Genomic DNA, 10,632 nt, shown 5'->3' with positions numbered 1-10,632 from the left:
GTAACCGATGGTAGCATTTGCCCCTGCAACTCATTTAGAAATACATCTTCATTTGGCACAATCCAGCAGAGATGAAAGGCAGCAGCACTTTGTGAGCTTTACCGAGAAAAAAGGTTTAAAGCAGCTGACAAGTGTCATAAGATATTGTTGTACCAGTCTGTATTGATTGTGCTGGAGGGCACCTCCTTGTGGAAGACGATTGATTTTTGTGTGTTTTCACAAAGAGATTTTAATAGTCTTTGTGCTTGCTGCCATGTCCCAAAGGCCTGCAAGCAAGATGTGTCTGATACCACAACTTTAAATGATCAGCCCTTCGGCCTCCAATGAGTATCAATTAATACTGTATTAAAAACATCTCCAATGCAGTTTTACCAAAAAAACAATTTTTATAAGTTATAAGGTCAAATTCTACACTCATTCAATAGTAAAGAAATCAGTGCCATCCAGGAATTAAATAAGCTCAGCTTCAGAGGGAGATTAAGAGAGAGAGTACTCAGTTTCTGATTCTTTGTTAAGAAGGTCAAATTCTTTCTTAAACTCATGAAAATGTGAAAGCTGTTAATTGCAATCATTTGAGTCATTGGACAGGAAATCGTTCCTAGAGGTTTTTTCTTTTGTTTCTTTACTCAGAAATTTAATGACTCTATCATTTGCTGAGGTAAAAATTCACAGAAAAGAAATCACTAGCTAGCTTTTTCAAATCTGGGCAGAAAAAGCATTGAAGAGAGTATGTGTTTTCATGCCTTATATATGTAGGCATGGTCAAATGACTATAATATTCCTCAAGGTTTATCATAAATCAATGGCACTACTATAAATATGACACTAATTCTCCATATTAAAAAACCCCATAGAATTTAGCAGGGCTGAAACTATTAGGTTTCTCTTGGCTTTAATGTAGTATTAAAAAGTTTGAATGTAATTGAACACAAAATATTATGTATCGATTTTTTTTAAAGTCTTTTCAATAATAGGATATCTACAGTAAGACAGTGTGTCAGAAAATTTCTGTTCACTTCTATTGGGCTTTTCCATAAGATGAGGCAATCCTTTATCTGCAAGTCCCTATCCACCCCACCATCAGGTGCCAGTTCTGTTGGGCTGCAGTGCTACATCTGCTCCAGCAGAACCAAGGCACTGCTTGTCGTAGCTGCTCTGAAGAGTGAGTGGTGCATTTGTGGTTTCTCATGGCTGCAGTAGGTGATGTCCCCTCCTCAGTCAGCAGGAAGTGCCTGGCTCCTTCAGCCATGAATGTGCTCATGGTGTGTGTCATGAAGTGCTGAGCCCTGTATCCCAGCTATGTGCCAGCCAAAATATCTTATTCTTTTCTATTTCCATTCCTCCTGTAGTTGTAATTCTCACCTTCTTACTTCATATATGTTATACAACTGGAATAGAAACCAAGGTTTTGCTACAGAGCCAGCAGGTAGTGAGATTCTTCTATCTTTGCTTTTCCGATTTGGCTTTTAGAAGCAGCACTGACAATGCACAAACTTAAATTACTTTCCTAAAGTCAGATGGAGAAAATATTCACTGCTGCTTTATCTTCTGTTTTGTCATAGCTGTGCTCACAAAAGCCTTCTGAATTTTCTGGAGGTGGATATGTGAGTTGCAGCCATTATAATGCAAATTACAAATTGAACCCAGATCAACATGGAGGCAAATAAAATTAATAGGACCGTTTCCACGGATGTCCATAGTAGCCTGATCTGAGTTAATATGGTTTCTGAAGTAAAAGCTTTCTTTTACTATGTGTTCATGCAGTATTTTGTGAAGTGGGTTCTGGAATCTGCTTTTATACTGCTGCTGCACTAAAAATAACAGTGATGTAATGTACTTAGCAAACACTGAGCTTTACTGTGGAACATACATTTGTAACTTCTAACTTCTACTTTGTTACTTTTATTTGTAACTCTCCCTACATATTCACACAAGGAAAGCTCAATTGCTTAACTTTTGGGAAAAGAGCAAACAAGTGAGAAGATGGAAAATGTTGGTTAGCTCTTAAAACATAAAGGTGGCTTCTGTCCAAAATAAATCAAATAAACCTCCATTTAGTTGGTTGTTTGTATGGAACGTTGAAGATGTGAGGGTGGACAGAAAAGAAGTGTCTTATTTTTACTGATGTACAGATCTGGAGCATTACAAGACAAATCAGACTCTGGTCATTATCAGAACCATCAACAGTATTTTTTCCAGAATAAATATGCAAACAAAGACAAGACTGCTTCTTTTGTACAATACTGATCAAAAAAGTAGAGAAAATGTGGTAGACAGACAAAGAATGAATGACTAACAAGACTTTGTGAATCAGCAAGTATTGGCAGTGCTCCTTAAACTCTTAACCAGCTGGAAAAAGTTGGCTCTGACTGTAAGCTTGGATACAGAATATTTATATTTTGCAGGACAGCAGAATAAAAAAGAAAATAAAGTACCTAATTGTTTTAAGGTGGAAAGAAATTATAAGAAATAAGAAATTATAAGATCATATAAATGTCTTTGTTTATATACTTCATGTTGTATATTTTATATTTTGCATCTTGTACCCAGGGAACAACTACTGTCTCCTTCAAGCATGTCAGTCTTGATTTCTGATATAAGATGATGGTAGAGCTTCCATTATAGTGCAGTTTTCATCTTTCTTTCAGCAGCTTTTTTTGGGGGGAATGGAAGGATAAATTCATTTGAAAGAGACTAGCTGAAGAGTAGAAGAGTATTGAAGCGATGATGTTTTTCCCATATAAGCCCTGCATGAGGACATCCTGCCTCAGAGTTAATTTTGAAAGCCTGTGTTGTTTATACATATATATATATATATATATATATATATATATATATATACATATCTCACAACCCCAGAAGTTTTTAAAAGAAAGTTGCAATATGAGAACAATGCTGATGTTTTGGGATTAAAGCAATCAGATCTAAAGCACTTTACCTAATTAAAATAGTGGACCTTAAAAGTCAGTTTAAGATTTCAGGGAACCACTGCATAATTCTGTCACTCAAGGGGTGCAGAAGCCTGATCACAGAAGCTTATGGGTTATCTCACCCAGCTCTCTGCTATGTGACTGTTTAATACAATATGCATTCGACTGTTTTAAAAATATCACTATTTAACTTCCAACTCTGCCTTTGAAAACAACGTTGAGTAACTGAGAAAGTATTTCCATGCAATATGATGTTTTGTTCTTAGAATTAGTGTGGAATAGGTAATAAGAGCTAGATAATGAGTTGTTGTGGTTATATCATTGATACTGCATAGAATTTAACAGCTACCATTGCATGTCTGAGATAGATGTGAAATCTTTTCTTAGGCAGTCACAAAATATTTCATGTGATCTTGTACAGAATTAAAGGAATCCCTAGTGAACTCTTTCTAGTCCCTCTGCACTGTTAGAGGTGCAGCTAGACTGGTTGTTGGACCTTGCAGAGATCTATGTGTGTATCAGCAGATGTATTTGCCTGACAGGAAGGCAGGATGATGGCAATCACAGATCAAGCATCTGAGAAAAGACAAGAAATGAATGAGTCCAAGGGCTCAATTCTTAACTCAGAAACATGAGCACATATGGTTGGTTTGCTCTGTTTCTTGTCAGTTTAACTTCTTTGGTTGTGTGATGTTATCAATGATGCAGAATGTTTTTACACTTAATGGTGGAATTGTTTCCTAGATTATGTATTTTCACCTTGGTAAGGAGGAATGTAGATAGATGACTTTTCTTAATGTTTATTAGGGGGAAGTATGCTTAAAATCTGTTGTCAAATATTTGTCATATGAACTACAGAGAGCTAGCAAAAATGAACAAGCCACAGTGCCATGCGCCGAGAGACCTGTCTTTGTTCTGATCTTTACCTGGCCTACTTTACAGGGATGGCCACCATATTAGTTTCTCTGTGCTCAAGTTCTCTGTCTGCAAGATGGGAGTAACTGTAGTAAATTGATATTCCCAAATGAAAAATATTATTCTTAAGCATGGCAATTAATGGCACAGCCTTCCACAAAGACTAAGGTTTTCCAGAGATGGCTCCAGTGGAGGTTGAGGGAAGAGCATCTAAGCATCCAAAAAGTACTGAAAACTCAGTAACTTCTATTAAGCTGTTGACTGATTTTTGGAGCATGGTTGTTGACATCCATGGTAGACATGTAAGTGGATGATCACAAGGGACAGACAGAGGACTGGCAAGTAAGGGGTGGACAGATGTGTACTTCAAGGGGGAAACAAAGTGAAAAAGAAAGTGAGGTGGAGGGAAAGTGAAGAAAATGAGGAAAGGATCATTCTGTGACTAGAGCCATAGAAAGAATTAGGACTATTTGAGAAGGAATAGAGTTTATGAGAATATCTAGAAAAGACTAAGAATGGAGAGAACTAGAGAGTCATAAATGAAAAAGAGGCAGATACACATGAACAAGGACTCATTAATAATTAATTTCTGAACCACCTATTCTTGCAGCAGTTTGTATATAGACGTAATTATCTACTGCAGCAGGATGTGATGTGGTCATGAAAAAGCAAACATGGTTCTAGACTGAATGAAGGAATTTATCACCATCAGAAATTGAAAACCATCAGTCCCATTGCTGCTTTCTGCTGTGTTGGTTATGTACTTCCAAAAGTACCTGTAACTATTATGGATGCACAGAAACGAATACTCGGGGCTTGTGTTTTCTAGATTGGCCATGGGACTGGAATATCTCTTATGTGCCAAAAGACCTGGATGAGGACAGTGGTTACAGCAAAAGGGCATATGATTAGCCCCTATAAATAATTTCTATAGTTCTAGGAAGCAGCTAGTGCCTCATACTGCTCCTTGGTTCTGGTTTCTTGTTCCTAGGTCTGGCCTATGTGGCTCATAGTATCTATTTAAGATGCTGATGGAATAAGTGACATTTTCTAGGAGATGCATCCACCGCTCTCCTTGTGAAATTGAAAAAAACATGATAATATGACTCATTTAATGTTGGGAGGCTTTTGGCTTTATCATCAGCAAATTTTACTAAGTTTCATATATGCAGTAGATCTAACTGTACAAAAGCTAAATACAGTGTAAGGCAGTGTTTTCAATGGTGGAGGAATGCTGAAATTGCACATGATGTATAGTTTTTCAGGTGAGTCTGTCATGCTGGAATCCAGATAGTGAAATCCTGCTGAAAGCTACTTGAGTCAAAAAACTGTTGAAATCACAGGTGTTCAAATAAGGTTTTAAATAGGGAACCATTTAGATTCTGAAAGTTATTAGAAGTTATTGCTGTCTAAATGAGATGGATTTAGTCTCAAATGTATGTATTTGGAAAGTAAAAACCCAGCAATATTAACCTAATGGTTTGTTACACTTTGAATAACTGTATTCTGAGGAAAAAAAAAAAATATATTTAAATAGACCATGGGAACTAATTTGTAACTAAAACACTGAGGATATATTTATGCTTAATAGCTCCTATCATTTCAGAGGAAGATTAAGCTTTCCACAGAACCCATAAACATTTAGTTTGTTGTAAGTACAGATTTTAATGGTTGAAAAACAAGCTCATCCATCTGTTGGAGACCAGCAAAACAAATACCTTGAGTTACCTGTATAAGCTGATTTCTCTGTAAATGTTGTTCTAAATAGGCGCAACGAGAACTGATAATATTGCTCATTTTTTAGACAGGATGTCAAATTTAGGGTAAATGATGCTAAAAAATATTGTAAAATGGTCCCTAGTCTCTGTCAGTGCAATAAAATTATCACAGCAGTTTTTTTTTCTCATCAAAGCAGATGGCTTTAATGATTTTTCGAGCCATGCTTAATTCATCTGCAAACAACAGAGATCAGTTTGCAAATGTGTACTGAAAGAGAGGGATGTTACTGTTCATAAATGCTCTGCAAGTTTGTTTTGCCCCATCATTAGTGGCAAATGGTGTTTGCTTAAGGTAAATTATTTTTGTGAACTGTCTCAGAGTCAGTGTTGCAGTTGTAATAAATTACCTGTAAAATGAAATGAGCATCCCCTGGTTAATGTGGCTAGTACAATTGACCTGATGGAATATAAAAATTATCTATTTTATTTTGAATTAACATTGTATTGTAGAAATAATTGCCATTTTTCCAAAATAGTTGTTTTCTTTGCACTATAAAACTGAATATTTTTTTTTTCATAGTTTTCTATTGTGAATTTGTTGATGCTATAATATTGCTCTTTAACACCAAGCAGAGAAAAACAAATAATCAATTCACATATGGTTTAATATTTTAACAATAGCTTCGTTCTTGTATAGTATCAGAAGTTAGTCAGAGAACAACTGAAGAACCAGTCTGTACATGATAACTTGAAGAAGGGGAAGTTTTAAAACATATTTAGTAAATAAAAATGTTGATTCTGGCTTCTTTATGTCCCTAGAAGAGGAAATTCAGTTATTCTTAAAATTATACCATTTGTCCATTTACCTAGTGAACTGAAATATAACTGGGATAAGTTTGTGTTTGGTGAAACAATGGATGTATTTCTGAACACTGAAACTTAGTTCTGAAGAGGCTTTCTCCCATTAAAAGCTTTGGATTTATCAATTACTATGTAGCTCCAGGCCATAAAGAAACTGAAAATTCTGTTTCTGTCTATAGATATACACCAAAACTCTGAAGAAAGTTTTCTTTTCCAGAACAGGCATTTATCACTTATAGATGTGAGTAATGTACCCAATTAGGCCATACAAGACTTGTTTTCTTTCTAAACTGGTCTTAGTTGAAGTTAAAATATGTCTCATGATTTATGATTGATGGCTTGCCAGCTAAACCATTTAAAATGTAGCAAGAATAGACAAAGGTGTTGGGATGACACTGACTATAATAAATAACATGAGATATGTGTTAAGAAAACTGTGAAATTAGATATTGAAGAGCATTGATGCTTGGGGTTGTAGATGTTCTTGATTTCAAACTGGAATTATAAACAAAAGAAAGTTGTATTAAATAATTTAAAAGAAAGTTAGTTGCAGGTGGCATTCCAGATATGAACGTTGTATGTTTCTTCATGATGCTAATCTTGGACAGTCTAAACATTCGCACTCAAGCCTCATCAAAATGTTGAAGTGTTTATGCAATTAATATGCACCATTCTGTTCCTTTTTGTGTCATATTCTGTACTCTTCCAAGTCACTCCCATCTGAAGGAGCTGTAAAAATCCATGGTCTCCACACCACTCAGGTCAGAAAGGGAAGGTCAGAGCCATGCCTGCTCAGAGAATTTGGGTATGCAGCACACAGCTAATCTCAGAATTGAAGACACTTGACTAAATCAGTAGCTACAGAAAAAGAATTTACTGACCATGCTCATTTCAATGGGTGGTTACGCAAAAAGCCTATTCTGATTTCAGAGGGCAGTTTTTTCAGACCTTGGCTTGCAGTCCTGGTAAGATCAGCAGTAAGAGATACACAATGCTTATATGCCAATATAAAATTTTCATTAGGCAGACAATAGAAGGGACATCTTCTAAATAACCTTCTTGTTTCACTGTTAGAAAGAATATTTTAAAATCATCCTTATTTTGAAACCTTGCTGATATAGCATTATTCATGATGTCAGTTGTCTGCAAGCCCCTGCATGCAAAGTTGTGACATTTTTGAGTCACAGCAATTAGTTCAGTTACCTAACACAATACAAGTGAAAGTGAGAGAGAATGGGCCAGAACAGGAATAATCCACAATGTGCCTTTCAATTCAGACGGGGGTCAGGGTTATAAAGATTGCATTCAAGATGTCAGAAACAGTGTTAGAGAGCATAATTTAGCAGTGAGGTTCATGCCTAATGCCAGTAAAGCAGCTGGCATCCTACAAGAAATACACTTGAATAAAACGCTGTTCAAGACATTCAAGACCTTTCTGAGAGGTGAAAACCTAGATGAAAATGCAGCCTCAGAGTATAAATGCAGGATCTGTCTAGCACTATGCTTTTGGCATTCTGTTTGGTTGTTTGGTTGGTTGGTTTTTTGGTTTTTTTTTAAAAAAAAAAAAAAAGCCCACAACAAAAACCACAGTTGGAAGGTGGGAGGAGGGGATTGTATCCTGCTAAACTGTGAGTTTCAGTAATAAGGCTTCACTAAGAAAAGTGCAGCATAACTAAATTTAACATACATTCTAGAAGAGCAATCAAATCATATAGCCAGAGCTTCAGTGAATAATTCATGTGAAACCTGATGAGATAAAAGGACTGACATGAGAGAACACCATAAATAACATACTGTAAAAAGACTGAAGACCAAAGATCTAGTCTTTCATCAACAGATATAAGGCAACATCCCCCTTTGGAAATGCTGGTTCTTCTGTGCTCAATCTAGTCTACTTGATTTTTCACAGTTTTCAGCTGGGAAACTGACAGAAGGCAAATTTCCCAGCAGACAAATTTAGTATTGCTAACTTGCTACTAACTCTAATTCTTGCCAATTCTCTAATTTTCTCAAACTAACATTTTGCTGAACAGCATAACAAATATGGGACCTTCTTTCCATTCCCAGCAACCGTGAACACCATGTCTTTCCTGTTTGATCTATAATCTACATGAAACTTTTAACCACTTCTTCTCTTCGATGTACAGAATTCCACCCCCTCATCTGACTCTCACCACTTTTCTGGTTCTGGTCTTCTTGATTTGGGAAGAGAGATAAAAAGGACACACACACAGAGACATGCAAACACTGAAAGAATGAATATCACTTTGCTGGGAAAAATAAACTTTTTTGAATATGTGTCTGCTGCAAAAGATTAATGGAAGTGAAGAAACACTTTAAAAATGCGATAATCCAGCACTACAATGGAACTATTGGCTGTATTATATCTGCTGCATTGCTTAAAAGCCCATCTCTGTCTCTTCCACTGCTATGTAGCTGCGTTGCTCTTATGAGGAAGTTTTGGTTGTGGTATTATGGTATTACAACTAGCACAGTCTGTTTCTTTGTATATTTTCACCACCTTTTTTTTTTTTTTTTTTGTCCTCCTGGCTTTTGCAAGAACGCCTGGGTGACCTTTGTCAGTATACACCAAAATGCAGCAGGGACAATCTTTATCATTGTGTCTCCTAATCAAAAAGGAAAAAAAGGACACCTATGCTAGTGTAGTTTATCGCAAAGCCATGCTAAGATGGTTGTAAAATTTCTTTGTGTTGTAGGTGTGTTTTGCTATGTATGAACATTCGCTGAGGTGCAACCTGCACTCCTCCTTCCCAAGTGTTCACCTTAGTCAACGTACTTCTGACTACCCGTCACGATGGGGTGCGAATGTGGTCCCTTGTTTTCTTTGTAAAGAAATACTGATACACAGGCAATAACAGAGCATTTGTGACTCCAACAGATTCCTTTGGTGTAAATAATTGAAGACCAGGATGTGTGGTGGCCAGCTGAGTGTGTTTCCACTGATGGGAAAGGGACAATTGGAGACCACGGTGAACTGGGAAGTAGCAGGTGCAGTATAGATGCTGGATTGTTGTTGTGTTTGAAGTTAAATATACTTATGTGCCTCACTGGACCAAAGCCAAAAAACTCAGCACTGTGCAGACCTAAAGATCTTACAACATTTAAACTAGATCTAGTCACACTTTTTTCCATTAACATGTTGATTATGCTGAAAAATGCAGAAGTCAAAAAAAGGAGTAATTTTTGTGCAGGGGAAAAAGAATCAAAACTACATATATCATTATGTTACAATAATCCTTATAGTCTCTTAACAAAATTTTATTTTGATAAATTAAATGAAATTAATTTATTTTCAGATAAGTTTAATTTAAAATATCATTTTCTGTTTTAGTTTTCTGGGAATGACAGTTCAAGCAACTCACTTTTACACAGCCTGGGTGGCTTAGAGCATTGTTTCATCCATGTTGGAAAGTGAAATTCCACTTATCCATACTGCTTACAGCATCTTCAGAAATCCAAAAAGAATGGGAGGATACCATATGGGTCTGTGAGACGTAATCAAGCTAGACAAAAGGTTTCATAGAAGAAAAAATGTCTGCCAGCTTCACCTCTCCTTGCTATAATGCGGAAATGACAAGAAGCAAATTGCATTTTTTGCACTATACTGTACAAGTAGTTCTGTTCCAAGTTGTCACCCTAGTTTGGAATAATGATAAAGTCTGACATATGGGGATTGTCTGTACAGCATCTCCTTACTCCTGCTTAGCTCTTAAAACCGTTTCTTCCTGGTCTGTCAGAGTCATGGCATCTTAGCAAATGTTTTCTAAACCATCAAAATGGCCTCCCACAGCCCATTTGGATTGCTGTGGTGGACCGGTGTCTGGTTCAGTGCAATGTCGTGGTAAGCCACAATGTCCCAAGAGATACTGGACTTTCTGGAATGCAAAGATGCCATTTTTCATTTTAACCTCCTTCTTGTACATCTCACTGAACAGCTTTGCCAGTCCCAAGGAGAAGGGTCAGAAACTAACTTTGATTAGCCATTGGATTCATCCATCTGGCAGTTCCCTCAGCTCATACTTCTTTCTTTTTTTCAATCTGGGAACTTATTACCCAGGCTTTCTATTTATAATGCATGTAATGTCCCCTACTGGTAGTTTATTCATCGAGAACAGTGGTACAAAAATATGTATTAGAAGCAGACAACATTAGTCCTAGATGTGCTGATATTGTCTCTGAATTTTATT

This window comes from Columba livia, chromosome 2 (assembly GCF_036013475.1).
Source record: "Columba livia isolate bColLiv1 breed racing homer chromosome 2, bColLiv1.pat.W.v2, whole genome shotgun sequence".
Taxonomy (NCBI): Eukaryota; Metazoa; Chordata; class Aves; order Columbiformes; family Columbidae; genus Columba; species Columba livia.
The sequence above is the reverse complement of the archived record's forward strand: the minus strand, read 5'-3'. Positions refer to the sequence as shown.